The sequence below is a fragment of the Gavialis gangeticus genome, unplaced genomic scaffold (genome assembly GCF_001723915.1).
Source record: "Gavialis gangeticus isolate Ggan-Ray unplaced genomic scaffold, GavGan_comp1, whole genome shotgun sequence".
In the NCBI taxonomy this organism is placed as follows: Eukaryota; Metazoa; Chordata; order Crocodylia; family Gavialidae; genus Gavialis; species Gavialis gangeticus.
Genome location: NW_017728997.1, coordinates 30,109,571 through 30,118,161, shown reverse-complemented (window position 1 = coordinate 30,118,161; position 8,591 = coordinate 30,109,571).

Genomic DNA, 8,591 nt, shown 5'->3' with positions numbered 1-8,591 from the left:
CCCCCCCCCCCCCCGGCCCTCTGCCATCTGGGTTTGCTCTGACCTGGCTCAACTTGCTGCAGTTCTGGGTGCATGTGAAGATGTGGTGCCCAGGAGCAATGAACTGGTGTGATATGTGCCAGAGTTTACTTGCATTGCATTAATTGTATGTGTAGATGTACCCCTAAAGACTTTGGCAAACATTTTAAAATAATTTTGATATCACAGTCATAACTGTTTGTTTTTTCTCCCCAGATAATAATTAATGTCTGGAAGAATTTGGATATAATTAATTATCCATTTTTTTTACCTTGCATTCATACGCCTACATAAGGAAAGCCTCTTCACAAAACTGGTTGCTTTGAAAGTCTTTAAAGGATGTTTTAAAGAATTTTAAGGCACACTGGGACCATTTTGTTTTATTCAATGTAAGCCTAAGGGGACAGATAAAGGTGCAGCTCAAAATATTTCTGCAGTTGCCTTAACTGGGAGATCAAAATGTTCTTAAAAAACACTTTGTATGCTCAAGTTCTGTCAAAAGTGTGACCTTAGTGGCAGGATGAAGATGAGAATAAGGAAAAGGATTTGAGTTACAGTCAACTTGCCAGCTGCGGCAAAACCTGTTAAATTGAAAAGCCCCAAGTTACTGAAATGAGAGAGGGTGAGAGTGTTGTGGAACCAAGTGTTTCTCTTGGTTGTCTGAACCTCAGGGCATTATGGCCTTATTACATGGTCATTTTGGCCTGCTGCTGGAGTTCTGAACACCTGGATTGTCTGCACATTTAACACCTGAAACCAGTTTTAAGTACTTGTTAGGTAGTAAGGGTATGTGAAATGGGCTGTATTCAATTCAGATTCAGCCCAAATTGGGGGCAGCTGTTTGATTCGGGTCACTATCCCAGTTTGATTTGGCCAAATCTGAAGATTCAACGCTGATTTGGAGAATCAACGATTTGGCCAAAGACACAGCTTTAAATGTTTTTTTTCTACATACCTCAAGGTACCAGGCATGACTTGAGAATGCTGCAATGGTGGAGTGGATGGAGCTTCCCACAGGAGCATTCAGAAGATGCACCCCCCCCATGCCTCCCCAGCTCGGCAATCAGCCACAGGGGGACCTCAGGTGTCCCCCCCCCCAGACTCAGGAGGCACCAGTCACTGAGTCAAGCGAGGGGTCCCCCACATGCTCCACATGACAGACCTGGAATTGGACTAGAAGTGCTTCTAGTCCACTTCTGGGTCAGCCGCTGAGCATGCTGGGGGGCCCCCCATGCTTCTGTGGGACACTCCATCCACCTCACCATCTCAGCATTGATAAGCTGCCTGGTACCTTGAGGTATGTAGAAAAAATATTTAAAGCTGTGTCTATGTCCAAATCATTGAATGTCTCTGAATTGATTTGGAGGGTTTTGATTCAATTTGGAGAGATTGAAGCATCTCCTGATTTGATTTGGAGATTCAGCCACTGAATCAGGCTGAATCTCTGCCAAACTGAATCTGCGACTGAAGCTTTGCACAGCCCTATTAGGTAGCTTAAAGTTACACCACTCCAGGGCAGGATTGTCTCTGATTCATGCTACACAGCCACTCTAGGCTATACACCCTACTTGCCCCTGCCCTCACTCCTTCCCTCCTACTTGCTTGTGGCTCCATGCACTGTCTATTGGGGGAGGGGTTAACTTGCCTACTTGGCCTCTGCTCTCTGGGAAGGGTTAACTTGCCTCTGTTCTTTGGGTGGGCTCACTCTGGAGAAGAGCAACAAGCCTGGGGATGGCAGTGGGGGCTGGGCAGGCAGGTTAACTCTTCCCTGCCTGCTCCCCTGGAGGAGAGAGCCTGGGCAGCCACAAGTAAGTGAGGCTTGGGGAGGCAAGGGCACCTTGAGGGGTAGAGGACAGCAGGAAGAGAGAAGTCCAAAATGGTGGCTGGGGGGGGCGGGGGTTGATGGTGGCAGGGGTTGAATTGAGCAGCAAAATAATTGGAGTTATTGGGACAGAAGATGAGAACAATACTTACTGTGTGATGGTGAGAGTGTAGTTCTAACTTGCTGAAGTCATAGGAAATATTGTTCTGAGACCTGCATCCTAGAGCCCTAGAGAAAGGAGTTCCATTTACCAAATGGCATAGACTTAACAATTCCCAGGCTTTTTAAATACTTTAAGTCTTGCTCCCTGGCATAGGCCAGATGAGCCTAGACTAGGGCTGTCTAACTTCCAAGCTGCCAAGGGTCGCATCAAAGGAGTGCACACTGTGCAGACCACACCAGGCAAGCAACAAGCCACCAGATTGTGCATCACATGGATGTTCCCCCACCCCACACCTCACTACTTTGCGTGCTTGCATGGGCACCCACTCCACCGCTGCACCACACACTCCCAGTGCTGCCGTCTATGCCCTCTTCCCCCACTGCTGCATCTTGTGGGTGAAATTCCCCCCTTTCCTGCTGTAACATGCCCCCTTGTGGGTGCCTCCACCACCACTGCCCCATGCTCCCTCCCCCTCCCCACTGCTGCATCTTGCAGGTGCAATTCCACCCCTGCACAGTACAGACTCACCCTCAGTGCCCACAATGCACCACGCTGCACTGCCCTTCCTCCTGGGGTGAGGGCATGAAGCAGCTAGAAACTAGATCATTTACAGCTGAAGCAATGGGGGAGCAGTGTCCAGGTGAGAGCCTGGGGCTGTAAATCAACACCTTGCAGGCTGCCACTTGAACAGCCGTGGACCAAATGAAGCAGTGGTTTATCAAAATCTGTACAGCTGGTCCTTTCAAAAGCACTAAATGATTTAAAAATCCCCTCATGATCCCATTGCTGGAAAGTAGCACTACTATGTGTGTGTCCCTTCCTGATCAAAGATACAAATGCCTTTATTTTTATTTTGTGTACAAGGCCTGAATGTTTGATGAAGCAGAGGCCTCAATGATTACTATGGAGCACAATGATTACTATGAAAGGATTTGGTGTAATCCCTACTGTTGACTCCCCCATCCAGAGGCACCCATGAGAATTCTTGGGATGGAAGAGGGTTGCTGTATACATGTGTGCTTTGTTTTGTATTTTAAGAACCACTTCAGAAAAAATGAGTCTCAGTTCTTTGACAAGAGTAAGAGGTGAAACATGCCTAAAAAGATAATCACACAGAATTATGGATTGCAGGAAAAGATGTAGTTTCCTTCAAATATGCATATAGTCTTGGATGACAAACAGTGGAATACAAGAAAAAGAGGTCTCTCTAAAGTTTTCTGCTGGTGGACCTAAACGTATCACAGTGTAGCTAACTATTCTGTTTAATCCTAGCTAGGCTACCTACCTTAGATCATTTATAATGAAAAAGGAGAAAGAAATGGTTAACAGTTTGTGTTACAACTGCCACCATATCCCAAGGGCCTGCAATTGCTATATAGTTATAATATTCTAATTTCCCAGCAAAACTGAGTTATTGACGTGAAGTTTATGAGATTCATCTATTCCTATTTGTGTACTTCCCATATTATCCCTTATTATAAAATGCTGTGATCAGCAATGGGCCTCTGTGTTTGCCTCACAGAACACAGAAATGCAATGAGTTGACTTGCATTGATTTTTGTAGACTTCCATATCATTGGTTAATATCTGAAAACATGCAGTCACGGACAAATGAGATTTGGCACATCTGAATGGAAAACCGTATTAAAAATTACTGATGATGAGTTAGATAAGCAAGTTGGACCTAAATATGTAGATGTTAAATGGCCAGTGAAATAATTCAATATTTTATATTCTATATTCCCTCTTTTTAGAATTATGGCAGTGAAAATAAGCTATCTGAATTTGCAGATGTTCCTCAATTGGAAGGAACAACAAATAGTGAGCAATGCAGATAGACACAAGGGAATTTTTAGTTCATAAGTACCATGTGTGAAGTGGACTGTTAATTTGGCACAAATGCAATAGCAGCTGCTGAAAATGGCTGTGGTATTAGGGCATAATCACAATTTACCCATATTTTCTCCCCTATTTCTTATGTGAAACTTATGTGCATGACCAAATTATTATAACTATAATTTACATAATTACTAGGTATTACAATATAGGATCCCTAGATTCATGCAATAACTGCAAATTAATTGATGAGGTTTGGTGATATAACCCTACACTAGTAAGCTTGAACTCTTGCAGTAGAACCGTGGGACTTTTTGCAGTAGTGGAAGATTTCACATTCTGTTCAGGCTTCATACCAATGTTTTAATCAAGAAAAGTCATATATTTTGATCAGAAAATACTTTGGCAGGGGAAGACTAGGAGGAATTTTGCATATGTTACAACTGTTAACTTGCACATCAACATTTTTCAGCTTCCTGATGTACCACACAAGTTCCAATTTCCCTCCCCCCACCTTAAAATAATAAGTCGGTTAAAAGTAGAAACTTCCTGAAAACACCCTTGAAGTAATCTTATTAGACATTTCTGCAGACACTAAGGCTAAGTACAGACATTCAAAAAGCCTGGTCTGAATCAATTCAGGCTTTGCAGGTTAGTCTAAACTGCATAGCTTGAATTGAGAAGCAAGTGAACAGACATTCACTTTCGATTCTGGAAATGTAGCCACGTGCCTGTAGTGGCTCAGGCCAGAAGCTGGGAGGTGCTGAGCCTGCCATTCACTGCCAAAGGGAAGGGTGGGAGCTTCAAGGCTTTTACCCCCTCCCTGATAGAGCAGAGGGGGCATGGCCAGGCCCTAGCCTGAGTCCAGCATGCTGAGGCCAGGGAGGGGAGAAGCATTTAAACCCTGCTGTATGGCTTACATGGGACCCCAGCCTGGGGCTAGCCATGAGCAATAGAAAGCACCCCCGCCAGGCTTATTTCCATCCCATCTGCTCCTCTGCTTCCAGCCTGTGTCACTATGCTAAGGGAGGAGAGGGGGGTTTAAATCCTGTCCCTGGCATGCATGGGACCCCAGCTGGGGTCTGTCTGGTGGGACCACCCCAGCCAGGCTTTTACCCCACTTCTCCCTGCTTGGGGAACAGTTTCTGACAGCCTTTTGCCCCACCTTATGTGAAAGGAGGGGCCATGGCTGTGCAATAGCCCTGAGCCAGCAGACTGGAGGGGAGGGGGATTTAAACCCCCTCCATGGCTGTGTGGGACCCCAGCCCAGACTTGCCTGGGATAGCAGTCCCTGCCAGGCTTTGCCCCCCCCACCTTCCATTTGATGGTGGGAGAGAGGCAGCTCTTGTTAAGGTTTTGTTTCCCTTGATTCCTGATAGTGGAGAGCAGGGTCTGTGGTCATGCCTGACCTGGGGCCAGCAGGCTGCGGAGGCAGAAGGGGGATTTAATCTCCTCCTCTGGCTGCACGGGACCCCAGCCCAAGCCTGAGGGGGTGGAGCCCATCAGGCCACTAGCCCCTGCTGCTCAAGCAGAGAGCAGGGGGTGTGGCCATGCCTTGGTCTGGGGCTTGCATGTTGAGATGGGGAGGGAGAGGTGTTTTAAACTCCTTCCTCAGCCTTGGACCCTAGTGAGAGGTTGCCTTGGTGTGCAGCCCCAGCCAGACTCTTGCCCCTCCCCCCTGCTGAGTGGAGCAGACATGTGGCTGTACCCCAGCCCAGGGCCAGATGGCTGAGGTGGAGGAAGAGGGGTTTAAACTGCCTCCATGTCTTCATGGGTCTTCAGCCGGGGTCTGTGTGGGAGGCTGCCACGCTTCTGCTGCTACTTGAGCTGGGGGAGAGGGCAGCCTCTGCCAGGGTCTGCTCTCTCTCTCCTTGCTGGAGAAGAGAATGGAGGGTGTGGTTATGCTCTGGCCCTCACATGCTGAAGTGAGGAGAGAGTGGGGCTTAAATCTCTTAGCCCACATGGGACCCCAGCCAGAGTCTGATGGAGGGGGCAGATCCTGCAAGGCTTCAGCCCTTTCCCTACTCAAGGGGTTGGTGGGCAGCCCCTGCCAGGCTTTTGCCTCTTCCCCACTTGAGTGGAGAGTGGTGTTGTGCCCATGGTCTGGCCCTGGGCTGGCATGCTGGGGGAGTGGGGAAAGGAGGGTTTAAACCCTGTACGATGCTGGCATAGGACCTCAGCTGGGTCTGCCTGGATGGGGGAAGGAGGACAGCCCCTTTCTGGCTTCTGTACCCCACTCCCCCCAGTTGAGCAGGGAAGGCATAAAAGCCTGGCAGGGGCATCCCTCACCATCAGACCCTGTCTGGGGTCCTGTCTGGGCCAGGGAATGGGTTTAAACCCCCTCCCTCCCTATCTCCAGTATGGAAGCCCTGGACTGGGGCATGGCCATTCCCCCTGCTCTCTGCTTCAGTGAGGAGAGAGGGAGAAAACCTTGGCAGAGGCTGCCCTGTTCCCACACTCGAGCAGGGAGTGGGGGGCAGAAGCATTGTAGCTCCCCCCTGCAGATCCTACCTGGGGTTCCATGCAGCCACAGAGCTGGTTTAAACCTCCCCCCCACCTCAGCCTTCGAGCCTGGGGGGGGGAGGGGCAAAAGCCTGACAGGGGATGCACCCCCTAGGCAAACTCTGGCTGCAGCCCACGGCAAGGGAGGGGGTTTAAATTCCCCTCCCTCCCTGTCTCAGGATGCAAGCCCTGGGCTGGGGCAGTGCCATACCCCACCCTGTCTGCTCCAGTGGAAGGGAGGTGGAGGCCTGGCAGGGGCTCACTCCCAGACACAGACTGGGATCTCATGCAGCCAGGAAGTGGGGTGTTAAACCCTACTCCCCTGTCAGCCTACCAGCCTTGGGCTCAAGCGGGCCATGGTGTAGAAAGGGTTGGGGGCAAAAGCCTGGCAGGGTCTTCCCCCCAGATAAACTCTAGCTGGAGTCTGGAGCCTCCCCCTCTCTGCCTCAGCATGCTGGCCCAGGGCCAGTATCTGGCCCATGTCCCCTGCCCCCTCCATTGGAATGGCAAGTGAGGAAAAGCCACTGCCAGGCACATCCCAGCTGGGGTCATGTGCAGGTTGGAGAGAAGGTTTAAACCCCTTTCCTTCCCCTTTCCCTCAGCTTACTGGTCCCATCCAGTATCTGGGCATGCCTCTGCCACTTCCACTTGAGTGGTGAGTTGGGAAAAGCCAGGCAGACCCCAGTGGGGGTCCCATGCTAGTGAAGGAAGGGTCTTAAAGTCCCTTCCCCATGTCTGCCTCATTTTCCAGCCTAGCCTGTGGTCAGCCTAGACCCTGGCTGTGGTCCAGGTCTGGGTTTCCAAACCCCATCCCCTTCCCTACCCCCTTCTTAGCTACCTGGAGCAGTGATAATACCCTGGCTCAGAACCAGAGGGCTGGGGCTAACTTTCCTCTGCAGGAGCAGACAGCACAACCCAGCCGAGAGCTTCAAAGCTTCCTGTGATACTGGGGGACTGTAATTGAACTTGAACCAGGAAGAGGTCTAGGACAGAAATTCCATAAATGGGTTTGACCTAAATCAGTCGATTCTGATACCAAATACAACCAGATTTATCTTAAAACAGTTTCAGCCATTTTAGAAGTGGTTTATGTGCACAGAAGTTCTGTTCTGTTACAGGTTTAAAAGTGGTTTCTGATCACTTTTAACTGGTTTATGTGTAACTTCTGTCCCTAGCCTAAAGGTGAAACACTTAAGGTTGCTACCTCTGTAACAGTAACTTAAAAGATAAATGGAATTAAATATTGTCACAACATTTCCTAATGATGTCACTACTCATGTTTCATCCTGTTATAATGAAATATCATGACACAGTGATTTGAGCCAAATTCTTCTTTTAGTTGAACTAAATTAGCAGCAAAATTTAGCCGTTTTAGTTTAAGGTAGCTCTTTTATAATGCTTTTCGTGAGACAAGCCTGCAGAAAAATTGCCACACCTGATCAAAACTTTTGTTCAACTAATTTAATAACTAACTCTGCAGCCAAAATCAGGTCATTTAGAGGAAGGTGCCTTTTCGGGACAATTTCTGTAATAAGTTTCCTAGAAAAACCATCAAACTACCTCAGGCTGTTAGTGACTGGCTTATGACCTGATCATGAGAATTTCCTCTCTTGTGAGGCCCAACTATGTACTGGTATTATTTATATACAGGTCCAATTTATAAATACAGTAGAATTGTTTCCAGCACTGTAAAAGGCACAATTCAGGGTTCATTAAATGCACCTCAATGAGGAAATGTTTGTCTGTTCCAAGCAGTTTAATATACAGTATCTTGCCTTCAAAGCTTTTTAAGAAAAGCTTGATGTCCCTATCTAGTATAAGGGCATCTCTACTTGGGAGACCATGGATAGCCTTGAGAATGCTTTTCAATGAAACAGAGCAGTCCTTGTCTCCATTAAATGTAGTGAATCCCTAGCTGTACTTTCCATTTTGTAGTGGTCTCTAAATTTCTTCTACTCTCCTAACGTTGTGGGATCTTGAATTTTATGTGCAGGCTTGCTCATGCTTGAAGTCACTGGTAAGCAACCTCTTCAGGTTGTGGGCTGAATGATCCAGCTCAGTCTTAAGCAGGAGTATGGGCATTAAAACACAGGAGTCACTGCTCTGCTCTCTGTGGTAGCATGAGAAGAGCTTCCATGGCTGCCACAGAGAGAAGTGGTGGCATGGGGAGAAAGACGCTCACCCTTGTAGCTGGATCCAGTGGCTCCATGGGCCAGTTCCAGTGGGTCCTTGGACTGTAGATTGCCAACC